We start from the raw sequence: 26,770 nt of genomic DNA on the forward strand, positions 1-26,770 counted from the left end.
GAAATGTCAGGTAGACTGATTCTTAGCTGTACCAGCTCACCCAGGAGAGATGTAAGTGTGAAGGAGGGTCTTTGGTCATAAACAGGATTGACATTACTATTTTAAAAAGTTGTCTGATAGAAATACAGATGTTGAGGCATGACTTCTCAAGGGTCTCCAGTCTTCATTCTCTAGGATACAGAAAGAGGATATTGAAAGCTTTTAAAAAGTATCCTCAATTAGTCTCTTAAGATTTCTTGATTCCCAGACTTCCACTTAGAGTTAAATAACATTACAATTCTCCTCCTCAGTTCATCTCTAATTTGATCTACTATTCTCTGTTTAAAGTATAATTTTAGACTGGACCACTTGAGGCAACAACAACAGAAGAATTTCTGAATCAATTACGTTAATAAACGCCAAGAAAAGCCTTTGCTTTGTTCACTCCTTCAACAAATATTTACTGTATTCTATTTCCCTGGCACAAGCTAGAGCAGTGACCAAAACAAAGCCTCAGTCTCAGAGGACCTGATGTTCTATTGAGGAGACAGACAATAAAGTGATAAATAAGTTAATACAGGTTTCCAGGTGCTAAAAATACCATGAAAAACAGAAGTAAAGCAGGATAAGGAAAATAGAGCCTAGAAGGGTCAGGGAAGGAGAGCAAAGTTTGAGAAAAAGGTGGAGAAAGTCAGGGACTGGTATCATACCCTTCACAAGGGGCAATGAATTTGGGTAGAGTCAGGGAGAGGGGCACAAAGCTACCCTCTCATCCAACAAATATTTCACTTGGTCAGAAAGAGAGACTGATAAATCCATCCACAGGATTCTATCACTAACCTAACTCCATGCATAGTATAATCTCAAACCCACTGAGAGATCTACAAACAGATTTGCTTAAAAATTGACATTCAGGCCAAACCAGTTAATTTGTTCCCAGTGTAACTATTAATCATATGAAATGGTGAGGTTATGAGGGGAATAGTCCCGTCAAAAGAATAGGGTTTGTAAATAAAACATTATAGTTTTAGAGATAAATGGCCCTGATGCAATGCTCAAATGCTATTGTATTAGATTTTTGTTAAAAAGAATACACTGTTAACTATATTACCAATCCATGAGATTTAAATATTGAACAACTTGAAGCTCAGCAGCTTTATGGTGACTTAAGGGCAGAAGAGGGGACTGAGAAAAAGAAGACTCTTATGTAACAGCTCTGACTGGGGAAATGTATTTCATTTTTTTCACTTCCACCCTCTAAACAATTCTGTCTGGTGAAAGATTTTTAGATAATCTCGGTTAAAGGGGAAACAGGCATAGATTCACACTTCATTATGTGCCACATATTTGTTGTTCCATAACTGAGTCATGTCCGATTCTTTGCAACCCTATGAACTGCAGCACGCCAGGCTTCGCTGTCCTTCCCCATCTCCTAGAGTTTGCTCAAATGCATGTCCATTGAGTCAGTGGTGCCATCCAACCATCTCATCCTCTTTTGCCCCCTTCTCCTCCTGCCCTCAATCTTTCCCAGCACCATAGACTTTTCCAAGTCAGCTCTTCACATCTTGTGGCCAGAGTATTGGAGCTTCATATTCAGCATCAGTCCTTCCAATGAATATTCAAGGTTGATTTCTTTCAGAATTGACTGGTTTAATCTCCTTGTAGTCCAGGGGACTCTCAAGAGTCTTCTCCAGCACCACATTTCAAAAGCATCAGTTCTTTGGTGCTCAGCCTTCTTTATTGTCCAGCTCTTACAGCTATGATTTATGAAATCTACATAACTATCAGAAAAACCATAGCTTTGACTATATGGACCTTTGCAAAGTGATATCTCTGTTTTTTACTCTGGGAATATAATTTTGGTTGATAAGTTTCATTTTGGTAATTGACACTTTTAAAGCAGAGGGCAAAAAATGTGTTCAGTCTAACTCAAAAACTCTTTAAAAATACTAGCAAAGATCTAGGGAAGTTAAGGCCCTTCCTTGTTCTCATGTAACCGATGATTTTGCTAGTATAATCATGACTTGGTGTGGAGATTAAAGCAGAGTTTGGCTGTGATATCACTCAGCCAAGACTGGGAACAGCAAAATCATGACACTAAAAGAAAAGGCAGAGGCTTTGCTGTATAAAATGTATAACAATTAGAAAGAAATTATTTCTGTCTGACACATTTTCTTCTCTCTTTTGTTGTAATGCAAAGTTTACCTCTTCTTTTGAATTACCTGCTTTGACAGTGCCCATAGCTTTTAATGCAATTTAACATCATCTGATATTTATTTATTTCATAAGAAAAAAAAAATCAAGAAATATACAGTGAAAATCTAAAACTGCTTTTATAGCAATAACAATTAGCTAATAAATGTTTAAGTACTTTTTTTTTTTAATCTACATTTCCTCTATAAAACACACCAATGTAAATTACTTTTATTATATCCAGATGAAGTGCTTGGAGGTTATAATGGTTAAATATTTCATATTAGCTCATACAACTAGTAAAAAATCATTCTGAGTCTTGAACTAGATATCTAACTTGAAATCATATTGTTTAACCAATTACTGTGCTACTTCTGGTCGTAAGAGTTAGTATGTTAGTATTAACACTTCCTACTTGAAATTTTTTAACATTCATTGGTAATAAAGTTGGGTTTTCATAAGTGAACAAATACTTGATTAGTCAGCATAAAATAATCTAAATTTTTAATTAAAAAATTAAAATGCTAATAATACTTTAATCTAAATGTAAATACCTCCACTAGAAGGTATGCTTACATTATTTATCACAAAACTATTTTTTTTTAAAAAACAGCTGGGATCCTAGTTTTTTGACGGAGGTAGTAGCTCCCCCTAGAGGGCATTTTGGAAATTGAAAAGGGTGATTTTGTCACAATGCACTGGCTTTTAATGAGTGAGGACCAGGATGCTACAGGCCTTACAATGACTAGGATAGTGTCACACAATAAAGCATATTTTCTCAAGCTTTTCCTCAGGTTTTGAATATGCCATCAGAAATACATATAAGGGAAGAATTATTTATAATTATCTGAGCCTAGAACTTGAAACCTCTTGACATGTGCAGCTTTTACACAGACTACATTTTCCAGAAATGTGACTATATTGCAAATCTATGGAAAGTTTTACTTCAGTTTGGAACATTTATTTATGGCCGCATCGGGTCTTCGTTGCAGCATGCAGGATTTTTTGTTGCAGCTCATGGTCTTCTCTCTAGTTGTGGAGAGCAGGCTCAGCTGTTGCAACACACGGGCTTAATTGCTCTGTGGCATGTGGGAGCTTAGTTTCCCAGCCAGGGATTGAACTCATGCCCCCTGAATTGGAATGTGGATTCTTAACCGATGGACGACCAGGAGAGTTCCTGGGATTTTTCAGGAATTGTTCACCATATTTGATAATAGTGGGCTTCCCCTGTGGCTCAACTGGTAAAGAATCTGCCTGCAATGTGGGAGACCTGGGTTTGATTCCTGGGTTGGGAAGACCTCCTGGAGAAGGGGAAGGCTACCCACTCCAGTATTCTCGCCTGGTGAATTCCATGAACTGCATAGTCCATGGGGTTGCAAAGAGTCGACACGGCTGAGTGACTTTCATTTTCACTTTCTTTGACAATAGTGTCACTGATAGCAATAGCAATGACACTCATGGTATTTGAGTTACCAGTCTTCATTTGTATCATCCTTTGTTTATAATTGTCATATGTAAACATGAAACAAAGAATAATTAAGGCTCATTTAAATAGTATTATAAGAATATTATTAAATATGAATACATGAAATTTAGGTGACACTTTAATAAAGGCTACAAACATGTTTATAGTTATATTCACATTTTTTCACTTACTGCACAGTGATCCTGGAGAAGGGAATGGCAAACCACTCCAGTATTCTTTCTTGGAAAATTGCATGGACAGAGGAGCCTGGTGGGCTATAGTCCATGGGATCACAAGGAATCAGACACGACTGAGTGACTAAGCACAATTGTACAATGATAAGTAATATTGGGAAGATTCTATATTGGACTTGTTGACTTATTCTCACGTGGCCAGAGGCTTTCCACTCTTGTTCTAATAAGGCCTACCACACAACTACAACTTCTTCTCATATTACTGTTTACTTATCCCAATCTAATTCTTGATTTCCTGTCACCTAGTAGAGACTAGCATTCCCAAGGTCTCTACAATTACTAGAGTCTGATTGCATGTCTTGATGGGAATTCAAGGTAAATCATAGACTTTGAGTGATTCTTTAATATTGTTCCATCCTATTTTTAATATAGAGAATTACTTTATTTGAATACCATTACTTCTTTATTTTGGAGAGATGTTATCGCTGCATAAATTAAGATCATTCCTCACTTTCTATTATTACATGTAAATAAACCTTGTTTGTTAGTACTTGTACTTTTTAAAAAATCTAGTGAATGTTTTGCTCTTTTATCTTCACATTTTTCCCGCACAGAATCATGGTTTTAGACTATGTTATGAAAGGGAGACATTGATATGAATAAGGTAAAACCATTGAGCCAGACTCAAAAGCAAAAGAAAATAAGGAGCTAATATTTCAGGCACTTTTTATAAGAAAGCCTGTTAAATTTCCAGTTTTTAACTATTTATGTGAATAAAAATAGAATGAGGTGGAGGAAAAAAGGGTATATACAATTAGCTCTAGGTCAGTGTTTTCGTAATGGTCACAGTTGATGGTCTATATAGAAGATACTGTGTTACTCCATTTATGAGGTATTCTGTTTTGTATTATTTGAGCATTCAAATAGTAATTATAAAGTTCTACATCATACATGTCCACAAATGCATCACCAATACCATTTATGGAGTTTCAAGTTTGGCTTCCATTTTTGCCTGTGATAGATGTGCACATGCACATAAATAATCCTCTTTGAGAATCAGATACTTGAGATATCAAATATAGGAGTGTGCTATATTAATTCATAAATTTAGACTCGCTCAGTTAAAACAGATGTAACTTTAAAAATGGAAGCATGCGAATATAGCAAGCAATTTTGCAACTGATAGCTGAGAATGCCCTAATCTATTAAAATATTTTTTTTCTTTTATCAATCTATGGGATTCTGGAACCTAGTTATCACTTCAAACTGATCAAATTTGGATGGCACTATTTGAGCAGTCTCAAATCTTTGACCCTGCCTTGCACGCAGCTGCAGGATAAAGTTAGCTTTACTTTCCTTAAATGAACAGGAGCAGACTTTTTTCAATCTCTGCTCATTATCCCTAGAATCATTTTGAGCCAATTCATAGCCACTGCTTTGCTGTGTATCACTCTAAATCATGGGTATAAAAAATAGTTTGGAGGGAAAAAATTTAAACGGCAGCAAAATGTCAGTTTCAAGGGGTGTTAAAAGGAAATTTAATCAACTTTCAACACAGTGAACACCACCTTGGCATTAGACATCATAGATTTCCTTCTTACTTCCCAACTTCTGAGGCTTATTATTAAATACTTTCACAGCAGCAAGATCACAAAAACATTAGACTGCTTGCTTACAGGTATATCCTACTTAGTGAACTTAAAGGAACACTACCAAGGCTGGTAAAGCTGAAATTAGACCTATCGGCTTTATTCTGAAGCTTGGGCGTGCACAGTTCGCTATCTGATTCACTTTGCCTGCCAGCTTTGTTCTCTTGAGCCAGCAGGAGGGATTGACACTTAGGAGAATCTTTCTCTTTTAACCTGCGTGCTGCTCCTGACAGCTAAGCTGGGAGAGTAGAGACTGGCAGACAGGACTCTAGGTGTGTTGTTCATTGGTAACTGCTTAGAAGTGGGCATTTTAGCCTTGCATTCCCCAACCATGTGTTCAAAATTGGGAGAATCACTTATATTATATAATATCTAGGATTGGCTGCATAATGTATGGGGCCCAATACAAATGAAAATGTGCTTTGTTCAGAAATGATTAAGAATTTCCAGATGGGGCTTGAAGAGCATTAAGCCAAGCAAAGGACCTTCTAAACATCATCTGTTTGTGACTGTAAAGGTTTTACCCTCTCTGAAACTGGCTCTGATTGTGTTATTGCCTCCCCGACTAATAGACACTTAGTATTTGCAGCCGAAAACATACCAGTGTGGTTATATCAATTCCTTAACAAACGACAATGTGTAAATCATACAAAAATAACTTATTTTACTGAACTCTTCTGTATAAACTTGGCCCAGGACAAGGCTAAAAGGTCTAGCAAAATAGGAATTTTTCTTTTAATTTTAAAAGATCAGCCCATAACTAGCAGTTTTATATTTAACTCACATGAAGTTACATGTCCATCTATCAAGCATCATATTTCAAAAAAATCATAAATAATGGAATGTTAATTCCTTTAGATAAATGTTGGAAAATGTATAATTTTGGCATAAATGTTTAAAAAAGAAGTATAATTATTTTACCATTTGGGGGATATGTTAAGATCCTCTCCTAACCAAAGAAATCTAAGAACCAAAAGATTTCTAAAGAATATGAAAAACTGCTAAATTTTATTTATTTTAGTTTTGAGAACCCGAGCACTAACTTTTGAGAATATTTGCAAATTCAGTCTTCCAATGTTTAATCAACTCCATATTTACCAAAGCCAAGCCATTCATGTACTGATCAGCATTTATTAATTATCTGCTATATAAAGCACTGCAAACTTTTTAGGCAATCTCTTATTTCTTAGAAAGCGGTTGTCTCTTCAATATAAAAGTAATATTTCATAGGAACTTCTTAAATTCTTCCAAGGCACTGAAGTTTTAAAGGTCTTTGGAGAAAGCTGACATTGAAAGAAACCATACGTTCCTAATCAGATTCTAATTATATGAATTATAAATTTCAATTTAAATGTTCCTACTATTCTGTATCTCTATGAGGAGTTGTCATGGGCTTAAATGTAGAAATCTCAGAGAAGGCAATGGCACCCCACTCCAGTACTTTTGCCTAGAAAATCCCATGGACGGAGAAGCCTGGTGGGCTGCAGTCCATGGGGTCACTAGAGTCAGACACGACTGAGCGACTTCACTTTCACTTTTCACTTTCATGCATTGGCGAAGGAAATGGCAACCCACTCCAGTGTTCTTGCCTGGAGAATCCCAGGGATGGGAAAGCCTGGTGAGCTGCCGTCTATGGGGTTGCACAGAGTCAGACACGACTAAAGCGACGCAGCAGCAGCAACAGCAGTAAGGTCACATTTGACCCTAGGGTTAAAAAAAAAAGTGTGACCTCTTCATTCAATTAAAAATAAAATTGAACATTAATCATCCATAGGCATATACATGAATGACATAGAATCTGGTTAAATGAGAGTAAATGTTTAGTATAAGAACAGAAAAAATCTAGTGGGGAGATTAATGTCAAATATTCCTGATAAAGTTATAGACAAGATTTGGTGACAGATGAGAGGCATTAAACTGACACTAAGGCATTATGATGGAGAAGGAAATGGCAACCCACTCCAGTACTCTAGCCTGGAAAACCCCATGGATGGAGGAGCTTGGTGCAGGCTACTGTCCATGGGGTTGCAAAGAGTCTGGCACGACTGAGCAACTTCACTTCACTAAGGTGTTAGGAAAGATTTCTTGGAGGCTACAATACTAGTCCTGAGTCCGAACCTAAGTCTTGAAGGACAGAAGAACGTGGAGGTCCCTGGTGGCTCAGACGGTAAAGCGTCCACCTACAATGCGGGAAACCCGGGTTCAATCCCTGGGTCAGGAGGATCCCCTGGAGAAGGAAATGGCAGCCCACTCCAGTACTCTTGCCTGGACAATCCCATGGACGGAGGATCCTGGTAGGCTACAGTCCATGGGGTCGCAGAGTCGGACACACTGAGCAACTTCACTTTCACTTTCACTTTGGCAGAAAATCATGTAAAGACATCCAGACAGAGAGAGTAGAAGGTGAAAAGACACAGATGTGCCTAAAATCTTATTGCCATCCAGGGACTGAAAGATTCACATGCTTGGAGACCTGTGAGGCTAGGGAAAAGTTAAGACTAGAAATCGACAGAAGGCAAACCATGAAGGGATTTCTATGCCCTGTTAAGCAACTTGAACTTTATCTTGAAGGCTTGAGGGAGTCACTAATGGATTTATTTAATTTATTTCCTCATGATTGTAAAATCAATATATGCTTATTTTAGAAAATTTGGAAATAAAGTAAATGCCACTTCTACAGTTTAAACAGGAGATTGGCCTGACTGTATTTGCATTTTTGAAAGAGTACATTTATTTAAAAGTATCAGAGTATGGATTGGAGTCAGACTGGAATTAGGCAACCTAATTTTATGAAGTTTTTAGGGTACAATCTAAATGGCTATGCAAGTGTGTGTGCTCAATTGCTTAGTCATGACTGACTCTTTGGGACCCTGTGGACTGTAGCCCGCCAGGCTTCTCTGTCCATGGGATTCTCCAGACAAGAATACTGGAGCGGGTTGCCATTTCCTCCTCCAGGGGATCTTCCCAACCAAGGGATCGAACACTCATCTCTTACATCTCCTACACTGGCAGGCAGTTCTTTACCACTAGTGCCACCTGGGAAGCCCCTAAATGGCTATGAAAGCCCATAAATGGCTATGAGTGTTAGTCACTCGGGTCACTCAGTTGTGTCTGACTCTATGCAATCCCATGGATTGTCTCCTCTGTCCATGGAATTCTCCAGGCAAGAATACTGGAGCAGGTTGCCATTCCCTTCCCCAGGAAATCTTCCCGACCTAGGGATCAAACTCAGGTCTTTTGGACCACAGGCAGAATCTTTTCCATCTGAGCCACCAGGGAATCACCTAAGTGGCTATGCTGCTAAGTCGCTTCAGTCATGTCCGACTCTGTGCAACCCCATAGATGGCAGCCCACCAGGCTCCACCACCCCTGGGATTCTCCAAGTAAGAACACTGGAGTGGGTTGTCATTTCCTTCTCCAGTGCATGAAAGTGAAAATTGAAAGTGAAGTCGCTCAGTCATGTCCGACTCTTCGAGACCCAGTGGACTGCAGCCTACTAGGCTTCTCTGTCCTTGGGATTTCCAGGCAAGAGTACTGGAGTGGGTTGCCATAAAAGACACTAAAATGCAGTGTTCCAAATGAGATAGAAGTAGTTTTCTTTTCAGCTAACAATCTAAAAGAAAACAGGCTATTTAGAACAGGAGCAGAAATCCAAGTGGTATTGATGCATTTTTTATTATTTCTCAGCATAAGTGGGAAACAGTGTCTCAGAGGAAGTATATATGTCCCAGAAAACATGATCCAGAACTTCTACACATCATTTCTTCTCACAGACTATTCAGTTGAGCTTTGGCTCATAGCCAGGCTTCCCTTTATGGCTCAGCTGATAAAGAATCTGTCTGCAATGCAGGAGACCTGGGTTCAACCCCTGGGTTGGGAAGATCCCCTGGAGAAAGGAAAGGCTACCCAGTCCAGTATTCTGGCCTAGAGAATTCCATAGACTGTATAGTCCTTGGGGTCGCACAGAGTCAGACACTACCAGGTGACTTTCATTTTCACTTTTCACTCAGCTCATAGCCAGCCAGACACTGCAGGGAAATCTAAGACATATAGTCACTCATTAATTAGTTGTTTAAATTGGGAGGGGGGAAAATGGTTACTGGGAGAAAATTTAGAAGTCTACACAAGTAAGGACAATAGAGTCAACTGTGGGAAAAAAAACAAGTGGCTGAACTTAGCAGTGGCACTGAGAATATAGAAAAAGGAATCATAAGAAAGAAGGGAAGTCTTGGGATTATGCTGGGCCATTCACAAAGGTGGAGAGCAATTCTACATAGCCTAATGTGAAATGAAGCATCAAATAGAGGTGTTAGATATTTATCATAAGGAAATGTCAGACGCCGGCCCCCCCCCCGCCCCCACCCCCGCCCCCCCCCGCCCCACCCCCGCCAAAGACAGCTAGAGATGTAGGATGTAACTGAAGACAGGGACATTGATGAAGTATCATAATGAATAAAACAAACAAGAACTAAAACCAACACCAGTGATAGAAGGAGGAGAAAAGTGTGATAGAAGGGTACAAGAAGGGATGCACAGAAGACTGAGAAGAAATGGCCAGAAAGGAAGGCCAAGTCCAACAGATAAAGAACCTCTACCAGCGAGGGAAGTAAAGTACAAGTATACCTGAAGCCACATGTGTTAGGCAGGCGAATCAGTGGACTGTGAAGAGCATAGGCTCTAGAGTCAGCTCTGGATTTGAAACTTTGCTTGCTCTACCACTTTAGTGCTATGTCAATTTGCATATATTCTTAACTTATTTCATTCATTAATGCAATATATATTTATGGAATTCATCCTATGTGCTAAGAATTATAGAAATTTCTAGGGAAGAGTCAAATAATTCAGAAAGAGAAAAATATCATATATTAATGCATATATATGGAATCTAGAAAAATGGTACTGATAAACTTAGTAGCGAATACACTTGTGGATACAGTTGGAGAAGGTGAGGGTGGGTCAAATTGAGAAAGTAGCATTGACATATATACCCATATCTACCGGTCTATACATGCGAGCTCTGTTGTGTCCAGCTCTTTGCGACTGTAGCCCTCCAGGCTCCTCTGGCCATGGGATTTTCCAGGCAAGAGTGCTGGAGTGGGTCACCATTCATGTGTAGAATAGTTAGTGGGAAGTTGCTGTATAATACAGGGAGCCCAGCCTGGTACTCTGTGACAATTTAGAGGGGTGGGATGGAGAGAGGGGAGAAAGGCACAGGAGGGAGGAGATATATATAATTATGAATTGCTTTGTGTTGTTGTACAGCAGAAACCAACACAACATTGTAAAACGATTTTCCGCCAATTAAAAAAAATTTTTAAGTTCTGGTAAATCTTTGATTTAAAAAAAGAAAGTGTGGTTTATATCCTTTTGGAATATACAGATTAATGGTGAGACAAAAGTTCAATAAATAACCATCAAAAATTATATAAATATGTATAGATAGAATGGGATAAGTGGTAGAAATGAAGGATGTTATGAGAAATTGTGAAAATCATTACTTATAAAATTGGGATACTAATAATTCTGATCTCAGTGGGTATTGTAATAATTTATGTGAATATACAAAAGGGCTTCCATGATGGCTCAAGCAGTAAAGAATCTGTCTGCATTGAAGGAAATGCAGGAGACACAGGTTCAATCCCTGAGTCAGGAAGATCCCCAGGAGTAGGAAATGGCAACCCACTCCAGTATTCTTGCCTGGGAAATCCCATGGACACAGGAGCCTGGGGGGGCTACAGTCCATGGCACTACAAGAGTTGGGCACAACTTAGTGACTAAACAACAACAACAAAGGATTTTATTATGTAGGTATGATTGAGTCTATCATTGGTCAACAGTCCTTGGGTGTGGGACTTAAGGTTTCAACCCTCCAGTCACAGGATTGGTTTCCCTGGTAACTATCCCCCATCCTTAGCAGCTTCCAAAAGTCACCACCTTAGCTTAAAAAGTCACCACCTTAGCCTAAACTCAGGTGTGGTTGAAAGGGGCTTGTTACAAATAACAAAAGACCCTCTGGGTCTTATCCCTCTTACTTAAAGGAAATTCCAAAGGTTTTAGGACCTCCATGTCAGAACAGGGATGATAACAAAATATATATTTTGTATTAAAAGTCATAATATTACAATGAGATGGAGAAAGTGCAAAGATTACAGGAGCTGGTACATAAATTAATTATGTACTGAGCATTGTTTCTATCTTACACGAAGAAAACAGAAACAATAGCTAACACTGTGCAATTAATTAGTATAAGATTTACATACATTACTTATTTAATCTTTGTTACTATCCCATCAAAAACATCAATTCTTCACTTCAGCCTTCTTTATGGTCCAACTCTCACATCCATAAATGACTACTGAAAAAACTGTAGCTTTGACTATATGGACCGTTGTCAGTAGTGTCTCTGCTTTTTAATATGCTATCTAGGTTTGTCATAGTTTTTCTTCCAAGAAGCAAAAGTATTAATTTCCTGGCTGCAGTGATTGTTCACAGTGGTTTTGGAGTCCAAGAAAATAAAATCTGTCACCATTTCCACTTTTTCCCCATGTATTTGCCATAAAGAGATGGAACTGGATATCACATCTTAGTTTTTTGAATGTTGAATCTTAAGCCAGCTCTTTCATTCTCTTCTTTCACCCTCATCAAGAGGCTCTTTAGTTCCTGTTCACTTTCTGCCATTAGAATGGTATCATCTGCATATCTGAGGTTGTTAATATTTCTCCCAGCAATCTTGATTCCAGCTTGTAACTCTTTAAGCCTGCATTTCTCATGATGTACTCTGCATATAAGTTAAATAAGCAGGTTGACAATATACAGCCTTGCTGTACTCCTTTCTGTTTTGCTTTTATTAGTTTTATTTTACAATTGAAGAAATTAAGACAAAAGAGGTTTGCTAACTCAGTCAATGTCACATAACTTCTAGTGTCAGAGCCAGGATTTTAACCCCAAATCCTTTCAGAGTCCAGAGTTCTTCCCATAAGCCTTATAAAATTTTGGGTAACACTCTCAGCCATATCAGACTGTAAAACAGTTGATACTATTGATTATCATTCTCAGTGATAACACTGAGAAAATGGAGACTTTATTTCATTCTCCATTATTGGGTAGTTCCTTATCTATGCCTGATACCAAACCAGGAACAGGAAATACAACAGTAAATGAGACACATACTGTCCTCAGGAAATTCCCAATCTGGTCAGATACTATAAATAGAAAAAATTTACAAAGAAAAACCTAGAAGTCTGATTTTTAAGTAGTCACAAAACCTTTGAACAAGGTGGTTTTGTTTTCCCTGATAGGGACGCAAATAAAAAACCAATAGTAGAAAGCCAAATAATCAATAGAACAAGAGAATGTAATATAGAAAATCAATAAATAGAATAGTCATAGCAAAAATGAACTCTACTCACACAGCAAATATCTATTCTGAGGATGCTTTTGAACTGTGGTGTTGGAGAAGACTCTTGAGAGTCTCTTGGACTGCAAGGAGATCCAACCAGTCTATTCTGAAGGAGATCGGCCCTGGGATTTCTTTGGAAGGAATGATGCTAAAGCTGAAACTCCAGTACTTTGGCCACCTCATGCGGAGTTGACTCATTGGAAAAGACTCTGATGCTGGGAGGGATTGGGGGCAGGAGGAGAAGGGGACGACGGAGGATGAGATGGCTGGATGGCATCGCTAACTCGATGGACGTGAGTCTGTGTGAACTCCGGGAGTTGGTGATGGACAGGGAGGCCTGGCGTGCTGCAATTCATGGGGTCGCAAAGAGTCAGACACGACTGAGCGACTGATTTGATCTGATCTGATTATACATTTTTATTGTTGTTTAGTCACTAAGTCATTTCCGACTGTTTTGCTGCACTGTGGACTGTAGCCTTCCAGGCTACTCTGTCCATGGGTTTTCCCAGGCAGGAATACTGAAGTAGGTTGTCATTTCCTTCTCCAAGGGATCTTCTTGACCCAGAGATTGAACCCACATCTCCTGCATTGGCATGTTCTTTACCACTTATTTCACTCTGGAAACAAGGTGATTAAGATGCTGCTCTAGTCTCCATTGAACTCCCATTCAATGGAGTTTGAAATAGAAATGATGTAACAGCAGCAAGGTTAAATTCATGGAAGTTTAATTTCAAAAACGAGAGCCAAGTGGTTTTTTTTTTTAGTTTTTTAAATTGGAATATGATTGCTTTACAATGTTGTGTTAGTTTCTAAATCCGTGATCAGTTCAGTTTAGTTCAGTCGCTCAGTCGTGTCCGACTCTTTGAGACCCCATGAATTGCAGCACGCCAGGCCTCCCTGTCAATCACCAACTCCCGGAGTTCACTCGGACTCACGTCCATCGAGTCGGTGATGCCATCCAGCCATCTCATCCTCTGTGATATGTATACATATATCCAAATTATTGATTTATATTATATGATTAAAAAAATTTTATCTGGTATAACCTGAGCAAAAAGTTTATGTTCTGTTTTTAGATCCTCCACCCCCAGTATACACACAAACACATAAAAACTTTCATAGTTTTCATGGTTGTAGGTAGAATGAGTAAGCATGTTACTGTTTTTAACAATTAAAAAATGACTTCTTTTGCAGATTTATTTTATTATACCTCATACTCCTTTTTGAAAATGTCCCTCCCCTCTTTCTTTTTGACCATAACCTACTCTTCTATGAGGAAGTTCCCCGTAGAAGAAACAGTGGAGAAAGATAACAGACAATGATAGCAGATAAAGGCAGATAGATATTAATAAAGGTGGAAAGGGAACAAAGTTGTAAGAAATAAAATCTTAAATTTTTGTTAAAGTTCAATTGTTATTGCTGTTCAGCCTCTATGTTATTCTGACTCTTTGTGACCCCACGAACTGTAGCCCACCAGACTCCTCAGTCCTCCACTATCTCCTGGAGTTTGCTTAAATTTATGTCCATAATAGTTCAATAAGAATATATAAAATAAAAATTATTGTGTAATGACAATCTTTATTTCTAAAGTAAAATAAAAATATGAGAGGCCTTATTTAATTCAATGCAAACCAACTACTTCATAAATATTCTTAGGACATTCACTTAATTCTTTGGGCATGCCTGCTCAGTTGCTAAGTCACATCTGACTCTTTGCAACCCCATGGACTGTAGCCTGCCAAACTCTTCTGTCCATGGGATTTTCAAGGCAATAATACTAGGATGGGTTGCCATTTCCTCCTCTAAGGAAACTTTTTAACCTAGGGACAAATCCTCATCTTCTATATTGGCAGGCAGATTCTTTACCACCGAGCCAACTGGGAAGCCTTATTTCCTAGTACCATTCTACATATTCCAGGGAATGCAGAATTGATGGATGATGTGTCATCTGACTGTGGAACGTATATTCTGACTGGGAAGAAAAATTAAAACCAATATCAAACAAATAAAAACTTTCTTAAATTTAGATATGACTAAATATTGAGATGTAATGTATAGACAATAATTACTATGTCAAAGTCAGTGAAGAATGGAGCTGACACAGGCCAATTAGGAAGACTTCAGGAAAATTTACAGATTCTGAAGTTAGGAAGTAAGAGGGAGGATTTGGGCTTCCCTGGCGGTTCAGACTGGAGAAGGCAATGGCACCCAACTCCAGTACCCTTGCCTGGAAACTCCCATGGATGGAGGAGCCTGGTAGGCTGCAGTCCATGGGGTCGCAAAGAGTCGGACATGACTGAGCGACTTCACTTTCACTTTTCACTTTCATGCATTGGAGAAGGAAATGGCAACCCACTCCAGTGTTCTTGCCTGGAGAATCCCAGGGATAGGGGAGTCTGGTGGGCTGCCGTCTATGGGGTCACACAGAGTCGGACACGACTGAAGCGACTTAGCAGCAGCGGCAGCAGGTGGTTCAGACAGTGAAGAATCCACCTGCCATGCAGGAGGTCTGGGTTCAATCCTTGGGTTGGGAAGATCCCCTGGAGGAGGGGAGGGCATGGCAACCCACTCCAGTATTCTTTCCTGGAGAATCCCCACAGACAGAGGAGCCTGGTGGGCTACAATCCATGGGGTCGCAAAGAGTTGGACATGACTGAGCGACTAATCACATTCCAAGAAAATGTTGAGAGACAAAAATGGAAATAGCATGAATAATGGGCAGCATTGATATGACTGGAGAGTTTATGTTGGGAAGTTTAGGAGAATAATATTTGATAGTCAAGATGTGTGCCAGTTATAACACAATGAAAATTGAGACTTAGTATGACAAGCATGAGCCTGTTGTAGGACAACTATTTAGAAACTGCTTAAAGCTTCTATTGATTTGGAGCAATAGTGAATGACCTCTTTTCACTAAGTAGCCATAGAATTTAAATGATTGTGGCACAATGAAATGATTCCAAATATTGGTCTCTTAAAAAGACTTATAAAAATGATAATTTACTAGTTTTCCATTCTATAAATGTCCTGTATAGCTTAGGTTTAATTATCACATTTCTGCTTTACTTTGTAATGTTTGGTTTTTTTTCTAATTGGTTATGGAAAAAGACTAAAGGTAGAACTTGGTTAAGGTTTTCTTTGCTGTTCCAGTTAACTCTTTACAGAATCTTGTCTCAACTGGCAGCTCATATTCAATCAATCATTTTGGATAGAATAAATCCTACATTTTAAGTGAACACTTTCAGAGGGTGATTTTTTTATATAAATAGGGAGAAAAATGAAGACTGTTCCAATATTTTATGATATCAAAGTGCTTCTAGGTTGGAGCAGAGACCTTAGAAATTCCATTTCAATTTCCAGAAGACCTTTTGATCACCTTCCTACATTGTCCTGGAAAATGGTCACAGACTTAGATTTAAACACTCTCACATTTGGTTTATCATTTTAAGGGAGTATTGTTGATAATTAGATGCCCCTCCAAACACTCTCCCCTCAAAAATAGCCTTCCTGCAATTTCTAACTCTCTGCCCTCATTCAGGGTACAAAATGGTGTATGAGCTTTTGAAAAGACATGAAGAAAGAATGACGTTAGGTTAATCCTTCTTCATCATAATAGTCCTTCACATCATTAATTTTCTTTTCTATAAGTTAACTATCTCCAAGTTTTCTGTTGTTGTTTACCATTTGTTACCATGTTCTGTGTTGTTGTTTACCATTTCTCATATGCACACATGTAAAACCTCCATGACCATTATAGCTTCTAATGTATGAATAGTAAAAATGTAATAAGTATTTGCTGATTGCTTACCTCCTGAAAAAAAAATTAATTAAACATTGATGATCACATGCAATTTTATCTCAAAATGGGACATAGATGGGGAAACAGTGGAAACGGTGTCAAACTTCATTTTTGGGGGCTCCAAAATCACTGAAGATGGTGATTGCAGCCATGAAATTAAAAGACACTTGCTCCTTGGAAGGAAAGTTATGACCAACCTAGATAGCATATTCAAAAGCAGAGACATTACTTTGCCAACAAAGGTCCGTCTAGTCAAAGCTATGGTTTTTCCAGTGGTCATGTATGGATGTGAAAGTTGGACTGTGAAGAAATCTGAGCACTGAAGAATTGATGCTTTTGAACTGTGGTGTTGGAGAAGACTCTTGAGAGTCCCTTGGACTGCAAGGAGATCCAACCAGTCCGTTCTAAAGGAGATCAGTCCTGGGTGTTCTTTGGAAGGACTGATGCTAAAGCTGAAACTCCAGTACTTTGGCCAACTGATGAGAAGAGTTGACTCATTGGAAAAGACCCTGATGCTGGGAGGGATTGGGGGCAGGAGGAGAAGGGGACGACAGAGGATGAGATGGCTGGATGGCATCACCGACTCGATGGACATGAGTTTGGGTGGCCTCCGGGAGTTGGTGATGGACAGGGAGGCCTGGCGTGCTACAGTTCATGGGGTTGCAAAGAGTCAGACATGACTGAGCAACTGAACTGAACTGAACTTAATGGCCTGTTCTATTTTTTACCTGTTTTTTTCATGCAACTCAAACTTCAGCTAAGCAGAGTTTTTAAGTCTCCTGATATCTCTGTTTTACAGTTTTTGTCTTCCTTCTTGAAATATAATCCCACCTCTTTTCTTTTGACTATATCCTTGTCTATCTAACTTTAAGTAACTCAGATTAACTTCTGCTCTTCAAATCTTTTCCTTATCCTTTTGGCTGGAAGAAATTTTTTTTCTTTTACTCCATGAATTTTATCAGCATTTTAAAAAGCATTTCTCATGTTCTACCCCCTATCATAACCATTTATACATATACCCTCCTTCCCTGAAGGGGAAGAAAATGGAAACTCAGTTATAAATTAATGAATAAATGAGTGAATACATAAGATTTATTTTAGATTCAACTGTCATCTTGGTCATACACTTCCAGAAGCAATCAAGTTTGTTAATTTTCCTTATTAACCTTTATTTTCTATATTCCTTACTTGGCCTAGCACAATGCCCTGAATATAATTAGAAGTAAATAAATATTTGCCCAGTTAAATTGTACTACTGAATATGTTGACCTAACTATAGGAGTTTGTATTTATTTCTAGAAATTTTATTCTTAATTTTATCCCTTATTCCTATCTTAAGACTTGAGGTGGGATTCTAGAGCTTTCAACAAACATGTTAGATTTTCCTCTCAACTTGAAGATATCTAAAAATTTGATTAGCATGCCATCATATACCCTCAAACAAGTCATTAGTAAAAATGCTGCTATACCCTTTGATTTCCTGTTAGCGATATCCCTCTGGGGTGATAATGTATTCATAATCAGAACTCTTAAAATGAAATCATTCCACCATCAAACTATTTGATTATCCTACTCACATATGCCTTTCTTGTTCACAATATGGTTGCTGCCTAAACGTTCAGCTTAGTCAGGTCTTATATTTCTCAAACCTTTTCCATCTAGGTGGAGAGTAAACAGGGCAAATGACTACCTCTTATCAATGGAATGAATTTGCATGTGGTACACATGATTGCCAGGTTAAAGAGGGAGATATTCTTGCCCATTCTCTTTCCCCTTCAGCTAACTTGATGCACACGAGCACAGTGAAGGTAAAAGTCATTTGTTGTACTTAGATGAGATGACAGAAGAAGCCTAGTTCTCTGTAACTGCAAAAAGAACTGAGCTCTCATAATTCTTTTGAATTCTGCACAAGCAAGAAACAAACTTCTATCCCATGTGAGACACTGGACATTGTTTATGTTTGTCACAGCAACTGCTGCTGCTAAGTCGCTTCAGTCGTGTCCGACTCTGTGCGACCCCATAAATTGCAGGCCACCAGGCCCCCCCCTCCCCCCGCCCCGTCCCTGGGATTCTCCAGGCAAGAACGCTGGAGTGAGTTGCCATTCCCTTCTCCAAGGCATGAAAGTGAAAAGTGAAAGTGAAGTCGCTCAGTTGTGTCCAACTCTTTGTGACCCCAACTAGCATTATTCTATTAACACAACTGTTACCTTTCCTTCTTCCTTGCTGGCAGAGCCCACCTTCTTTTGTAGTTGTTCTTCAGTCACTAAGTTGTGTCCAACTTTTCGCAACTCCATAGCCTGAAGCATGCCAGTCTCCTCTGTCCTCTACTATTTCCCAGAGTTTTCTCAAATTCATGTCCATTGAGTCAGTGATGCCATCTAACCATCTCATCCTCTGCTGCCCATTTCTTCTCCTGCCCTCAATCTTTCCCAGCATCAGGGTCTTTCCTAATGAGTCGACTCTTTGCATCAGGTGGCCAAAGTATTGGAGCTTCAGCTTCAGCATCAGTCCTTCCAATGAATATTCAGGCTTGATTTCCTTTAGGATGAACTCGTTTGATCTCCTTGCAGTTCAAGGGTCTCTCAAGAGTCTTCTCCTTCCAGATTTTCATATTCCCAGTACTGTTTTGGAGCTAGAGCATGAACATGTGACCATTTCTAGCTTAAAAGACCTAAAGGAGAATTTGCTTGGAACTTCTGAGAAAGAAATTTCCTGATGAAAAGGAAATGCTCCCATAAGAGAGGCTCCAGGACTTTTTCTGCAATAATCATCTTACTTCCCACAAGAAAAAATCCAAAGACAAAGATCATAAAATGACAAAGTGGATGGCTCAAGAGAGCCTGGGTCCTTAAAGATACACCTCGGTGTTTGAAACTTTTTACTTTTCTCTCTGTCTGGTAATACTATCATGAAAGGGGATAGTAGTCTACCATGACATTTTAATTTAACTCATTATATTGCCTGGTGATTACCACTTCATTTCCTAAAAAGTTATTATTTTTAAAAAATAATAAATTCTTAATTTTGTTCAAAGTCAAGGTCACTGATGTAAACTCACCCTCTGTAAAAACTAGAATACATTTTGTAAACTTGCCATCTGTAAAAACTAGAATAAATTTGATAGTATTCAATGACCCTTTGCAGTCCTGAAATTTATGCACTCAGCTACAGTGTTGTATGGATATGAAAATAAAATTCCAAGTAAATCATTATAACCTCATCTCTACTCATAAAGAGATCTCTAGTCTTTCCCATTCTATTGATTTCCTCTATTTCTTTGCATTGATCACTGAGGAAGGCTTTCTTATCTCTCCTTGCTATTCTTTGGAACTCTGCATTCAAATGGGTATCACTTTCCTTTTCTCCTTTGCTTTTCACCTCCCTTCTTTTCACAGCTATTTGTAAGACCTCCTCAGACAGCCATTTTACTTTTTGGCATTTCTTTTCTTTGAGATGTTCTTGATTCCTGTCTCCTGTACAATGTCATGAACCTCTGTCCATAGTTCATCAGGCACTCTAACAGATCTAGTCCCTTAAATCTATTTCTCACTTCCACTGTATAGTCATAACGGATTTGATTTAGGTCATACTTGAATGGTCTAGTGGTTTTCCCCACTTTCTTCAATTTAAGTCTGAATTTGGCAATAAGGAGTTCATGATCTGAGCCACAGTCTGCTCCCAGTGTTGTTTTTGCTGACTGTATAGAACTTCTCCATCTTTGGCTGCAAAGAATATAATCAATCTGATTTCAGTGTTGACCATCTGGTGATGTCCATGTATAGAGTCTTCTCTTGTGTTGTTGGAAGAGGGTGTTTGTTATGACCAGCGCATTTTCTTGGCAAAGTCAGTTCCCGGTCTTGGTTTTGCTGAAAGTATAGAGCTTCTCCATCTTTGGTTGCAAAGAATATAATCAATCCGATTTCGGTGTCAACCATCTGGTGATGTCCATGTGTAGAGTCATCTCTTGCATTGTTGGAAGAGGGTGTTTGCTATGACCAGTGCGTTCTCTTGGCAGAACTCTATTAGCCTTTGCCCTGCTTCATTCCGTACTCCAAGGCCAAATTTGGCTGTTACTCCAGGTGTTTCTTGACTTCCTACTTTTGCATTCCAGTCCCCTGTAATGAAAAGGACATCTTTTTTGAGTTTTAGTTCTAGAAGGTCTTGTATGTCTTCATAGAACTGTTCAACTTCAGCTTCTTCAGCATTACTGGTTGGGGCATAGACTTGGATTAACGTGATATTGAATGGTTTGCCTTGGAAACAAACAGATCATTCTGTCGTTTTTGAGACTGCATCCAAGTACTGCATTTCAGACTCTTTTGTTGACTATGCTGGCTACTCCATTTCTTCTAAGGGATTCCTGCCAATAGTAGTAGATACACTAGTCATCTGAGTTAAATTCACCCATTCCAGTCCATTTTAGTTCTCTGATTCCTAGAATATCAATGTTCACTCTTGTCGTCTCCTGTTTGACCACTTCCAGTTTGCCTTGATTCATGGACCTAACATTCCAGGTTCCTATGTAATATTGCTCTTTACAACATCGAAGCTTGCTTTTGAACTGTGGTGTTGGAGAAGACTCTTGGAGTCGCTTGGACTGCAAGGAGATCCAACCAGTCCATCCTAAAGGACATCAGTCCTGGGTGTTCTTTGGAAGGACTGATGTTGAAGCTGAAACTCCAATACTTTGGCCAACTCATGTGAAGAGTTGACTCATTGGAAAAGACCCTGATGCTGGGAAAGATTGAGGGCAGGAGGAGAAGGGGATGACAGAGGATGAGATGGTTGGATGGCATCACCGACTCAGTGGACATGGGTTTGGGTAAACTCTGGGAGTTGGTGATGGACAGGGAGGCCTGGCGTGCTGTGGTTCATGGGGTCGCAAAAAGTCAGACATGACTGAGCGACTGAACTGAACTGAACTACTCATGAAAACCCCATAGTCCTAGAAAGTAGTAGAATGTGAGAATAGCCAGGTGACTTTCTGCTGTTCAATCAAAAAGTTTTGTACCTTTTCATTATACATCCTTATAGAAGAGTAAAAATTCCAACTGTCTTTCTTCACCTTCACTTCTTATTTGTATGTTTCATTCCAACTCCCAGATAACAATGAAAAAAAATTAATACTTAAAAATGTAATGAAGTATATTCCTTCATCACAACATTGACTTACCCAAAGTGTTATTTTATCTTATCAAAGATTTAATATAATCATTAAACATTTTTAACTTCAACTGGCCATGATTGCTAAGCTGAATCATTAGGAAAGACATGGGCTCTTAATTAGTACATGGATTAAAAGAATAACATCAAGAAAGCTTTCAACTCTTTGACCATACAAATGAATTCCAGGGGACTAAGGATCAAATTTTTTCTCTCTACTCAAAATTTAAAGTTTCTCTTGTTGCATGTTTTTTAAATATTTTACTTTATGTTTTTACGCTTTGATCTCCTTCATGCGTTTCTACATCCATAACTGAATACCCACCTCTGGCAGCCACTAATCTGTTCTCAGTATCTATGATCATGATTTATTTATTCATTTATTTATTTTAGATTTCTCATATAAGAAAGGCCATATGGTTTTTGCCTTTCTTTGTCCAAATTGTTTCTTTTAGCATAATGTCCATATGGTCCATCTATGTTGTCTAGAATGACAAGATTCTATTATTTTTTATTGTTAAATAATATTCCTTCATATATATACACATATGTTCGTGTATATATTCCTCCTTTCACTGTGTTTCTCAGATAACTACATTTTTTGCACAGTGCATGTTGCCGTCAATCCTGCACCAAGCAAATCTACCAGCACCATTTATTTCTTCGGCAACATTATTTTTTAAGGTATGTACTTTTTAAAAGACATAATACTATGGAATACTGAATAGACTACAGAATAGTGTAAACATAACTTTTATGTACAATGAGAAATGGAAAATTCCTATGGCTCATTTTATTGCAGTGTCCACTGTATTGTTGTGGTCTGGATGTGAACACACAATATCACTGAGGTATGCTTGTGTACAGTTTCTTTATCCATTCATCCACCAGTGGACACTTAGGTTGCCTTCACATTTTGGCTATTGCAAATAGTGCTTCCATGAACATGGGGGTATATACATCTTTCAAGTTAGTACTTTTGTTTCCCTTTTATCCTAGATAAAAAACCTAGAAGTAGAATCCCTGGATCATACTGTAGTTCTATTTTTAATTTTCTGAGCAATCTCCATACTGTTTTTCACAGTTGTTTTAGTTACTGAGTCATGTCTAACTCTTCATGACCCCATGAACTGTAGCCCAGAAGGCTCCTCTGTCCCTGGGATTTTCCAGGCAAGAATACTGGAGTAGGTTGCCATTTTCTTCTCTAAGGGATTTCCCTGACCCTGGGATCAAACCCACATGTCCTGCATTGGCAGGTGGATTCTTTACCACTGAAACATCAGGGAATCCCATTTTCCACAGGGGCTGCACTAATTTACACTTCCACAAGCAGTGCAATATGGTAAACTCTTCTCCACAACCTTGCCAACATTTATTAATTCTTGTTTTGTGGATAATAACCATTATAACAAGGGTGAGGTAGTATTTCATTGTGATTTTGATTTGTGTTTCCCTGATGATTAGTGATGTTGAACATCTTTTCATGTACTTGTTGGTCATCTGTACATCTTGTTTGGAAAAGTATTTATTAAGATCTTTTGCCAATTTTTTTATTAGATTTTTTTTGCTATTGAGTTATATAGTTTATTCATGTGCTTTTGCTATTAACCCCCTACTAGATATGGTTTGCAAATATTTTTTCCCATTCCGTATGTTGCCTTTCCATGATGTTTATGATTTCCTTTGCTGTAGAGCTTTTTAGTTTGCTGTAACCGCACTTTTAAAATTTTGCTTTTGTTGCTTTTAATTTTTAGTAATAGATTCAAAAAAATCATTGCCAAGACATATGTCAACTTACTTACTGCCACTGTCTTCTTCTAGGAGTTTTATCATTCAGTCTTTAATTCAGGTTGGGTTAATTTTTTTGCATGGAATAAGATGGTGGAGCTGATGGAATTCCAGTTGAGCTATTCCAAATCCTGAAAGATGATGCTGTGAAAGTGTTGCACTCAATATGCCAGCAAATTTGGAAAACTCAGCAGTGGCCACAGGACTGAAAAAGGTCAGTTTTCATTCCAATCCCAAAGAAAGGCAATGCCAAAAAATGCTCAAACTACCGCACAATTGCACTCATCTCACACGCTACTAAATTAATGCTCAAAATTCTCCAAGCCAGGCTTCAGCAATATGTGAACCGTGAACTTCCTGATGTTCAAGCTGGTTTTAGAAAAGGCAGAGGAACCAGAGATCAAAATGCCAACATCTGCTGGATCATGGAAAAAGCAAGAGAGTTCCAGAAAAACATCTATTTCTGCTTTATTGACTATGACAAAGCCTTTGACTGTATGGATCACAATAAACTGTGGAAAATTCTGAAAGAGATGGGAATACCAGACCACCTGATCTGCCTCTTGAGAAATCTGTATGCAGGTCAGGAAGCAACAGTTAGAACTGGACATGGAACAACGACTGGTTCCAAATAGGAAAAGGAGTTCGTCAAGGCTGTATATTGTCACGCTGTTTATTTAACTTATATGCAGAGTACATCATGAGAAACGCTAGACTGGAAGAAACACAAGCTGGAATCAAGATTGCCGGGAGAAATATCAATAACCTCAGATATGCAGATGACACCACCCTTATGGCAGAAAGTGAAGAGGAACTCAAAAGCCTCTTGATGAAAGTGAAAGACGAGAGTGAAAAGGTTGGCTTAAAGCTCAACATTCAGAAAATGAAGATCATGGCATCCGGTTCCACCACTTCATGGGAAATAGATGGGGAAACAGTGGAAACAGTGTCAGACTTTATTTTTCTGGGCTCCAAAATCACTACAGATGGTGACTGCAGCCATGAAATTAAAAGACGCTTACTCCTTGGAAGGAAAGTTATGACCAACCTGGATAGCATATTCAAAAGCAGAGACATTACTTTGCCAACAAAGGTCCGTCTAGTCAAGGCTATGGTTTTTCCTGTGGTCATGTATGGATGTGAGAGTTGGACTGTGAAGAAGGCTGAGCGCCGAAGAATTGATGCTTTTGAACTGTGGTGTTGGAGAAGACTCTTGAGAGTCCCTTGGACTGCAAGGAGATCCAACCAGTCCATTCTGAAGGAGATCAGCCCTGGGATTTCTTTGGAAGGAATGATGCTAAAGCTGAAACTCCAGTACTTTGGCCACCTCATGCGAAGAGTTGATTCATTGGAAAAAACTCTGATTCTGGGAGGGATTAGGGGCAGGAGGAGAAGGGGACAACAGAGGATGAGATGGCTGGATGGCATCACTGACTCGATGGACGTGAGTCTGAGTGAACTCCAGGAGCTGGTGATGGACAGGGAGGCCTGGCGTGCTGCGATTCATGGGGTCGCAAAGAGTCGGATATGACTGAGCGACTGATCTGATCCTATCTGATCTGAAGATGGTGGTTCAATTTTATTCTTTTGTATGTGGCTTTCCAGTTTTTGCAACACCATTTATATAAGAGATTATTCTTTCTTTGTTGTATATTCTTGGCTTTTGTTGTAAATTAATTGACCATATGTGCAAGGGTTTATTTCTGGGCTCTCTATTCTATTCCATTGATCAATGTGTCTGTTTTTATGCTAATACCATACTGTTTTAATTACTATAACTTTGCAGTGGAGTTTGAAATCTGGGAGTGTGATGCTTCCAGCTTTGTTCTTCTTTGTCAAGATTGCTTTGGCTATTTAGAGTCTTTTACATTTCCATGTAAATTTTAGCATTATTTGTTCTATTTCTGTGAAAAATGACATTAGGATTTTAATAGGGATTGCACTGAATCTGTGAATTGCTTTGGGTCATATGGACATTTTAATAATATTTGAGTTTTCCAATTTATGAACATATAATATTTTTCATTTTTCTGTCATCTTCAATTCCTTTTCATAATGCATTATTATTTTCAGTATACAGGTGTTTCACTTTGGTTAAATTTATTCCAAAGTATTTTATTCTTTTGATGCCATTGTAAAAGGGATTGTTTTGTTCACTTCTCTTTCAGATAGTTCATGTTAGTGTATAAAAACATAACAGATTTTTTGTATTGATTTTTTCATTCTACAACATTATTGAATTTATTGGTTCTAACAGTTTACTATGCAATCTTTTGATTTTTCCATATATAAATATTATATCTTTTACAAATAGTGACAGTTTTGCTTCTTTCTTTCCAATTTGGAAGAAACAAAAACATTTTATTGCTTTCCTTTGCCTAATTTCTCTGGCTAAGACTTTCAAAACTATGTTGGGTAAAAGTGGCTAGAGTGGTCATTCTTATCTTGATCTTAGAGGAAATGCTTTCAACATCTCACCATTGAGCACAATATTATCTATGGGCTTGTTATATATGGCCTTTATCATGTTGAGATATGTTTCCTATATATCCATTTTGTTGAGTTTCATTCATTTATGAATGGAAATTGCATTTTGTCAAATGCTTTTTCTGCATCTATTGAGATGATCATATAATTTTTATCCTTCAGTTTTTTAAAGTGATGTATCACATTGGCTGGTTTTGTTGATATTGAACCAGCCCTGCACCCCTGGAATAAATCAACTCAATCGTAGTATATGATCATTTTAATGTATTGTTAAGTTTGGTTTGGTAATATTTTGTTGAGTGTTTCATATCTATGTTCGTAAGGGAAATTGGCCAGTAACTTTCTTTCTTTTCTTTGGCTTCTTTGTCTGGTTTTGGTCTCAGGGTAATGATGGCCATGTAAAATAAGTTGGAAGAGTTCCCTTCTCTTCTATTTTTTGGAAGAGTTTGAAAAAGACTGGTATTAATTCATCTTTGAATATTTCACAGAACACCTTATTGTCTTTTTAAATTATTAATTTTAGTTAAATAATAAAGGATGTATAAATCAAGGTAGTGAGTACAGTCTGCAATATTGTCATTACCATAATTCAACACTAGGAAGATAGCTAGAATCTAAAATTCTGATTTCACATTTAATGGTGAAGTGTTCAGT

General features: G+C 38.3%; 1 long non-coding RNA gene across 2 annotated transcripts in view; it reads left to right on the forward strand.

Annotated features, from left to right (window-relative positions):
• Positions 1-23,895, forward strand: part of LOC147372620 (uncharacterized) — a 50,197-nt gene extending 26,302 nt beyond the window's left edge. Inside the window, exons 3-4 of one of the 2 annotated variants that reach the window (XR_015164892.1) lie at positions 22,451-22,525; positions 23,663-23,895. This is a non-coding gene — a long non-coding RNA (uncharacterized LOC147372620). The remainder of the gene's footprint in view (positions 1-22,450; positions 22,526-23,662) is intronic. The other variant, XR_015164893.1, reaches the window with a different exon arrangement.
• Positions 23,896-26,770: the final 2,875 nt, after the last annotated feature.

Source organism: Bos grunniens, chromosome 5 (assembly GCF_055505025.1).
Source record: "Bos grunniens cultivar Pamir isolate PY7600 chromosome 5, Bosgru_T2T1.0, whole genome shotgun sequence".
Lineage (NCBI taxonomy): Eukaryota > Metazoa > Chordata > Mammalia > Artiodactyla > Bovidae > Bos > Bos grunniens.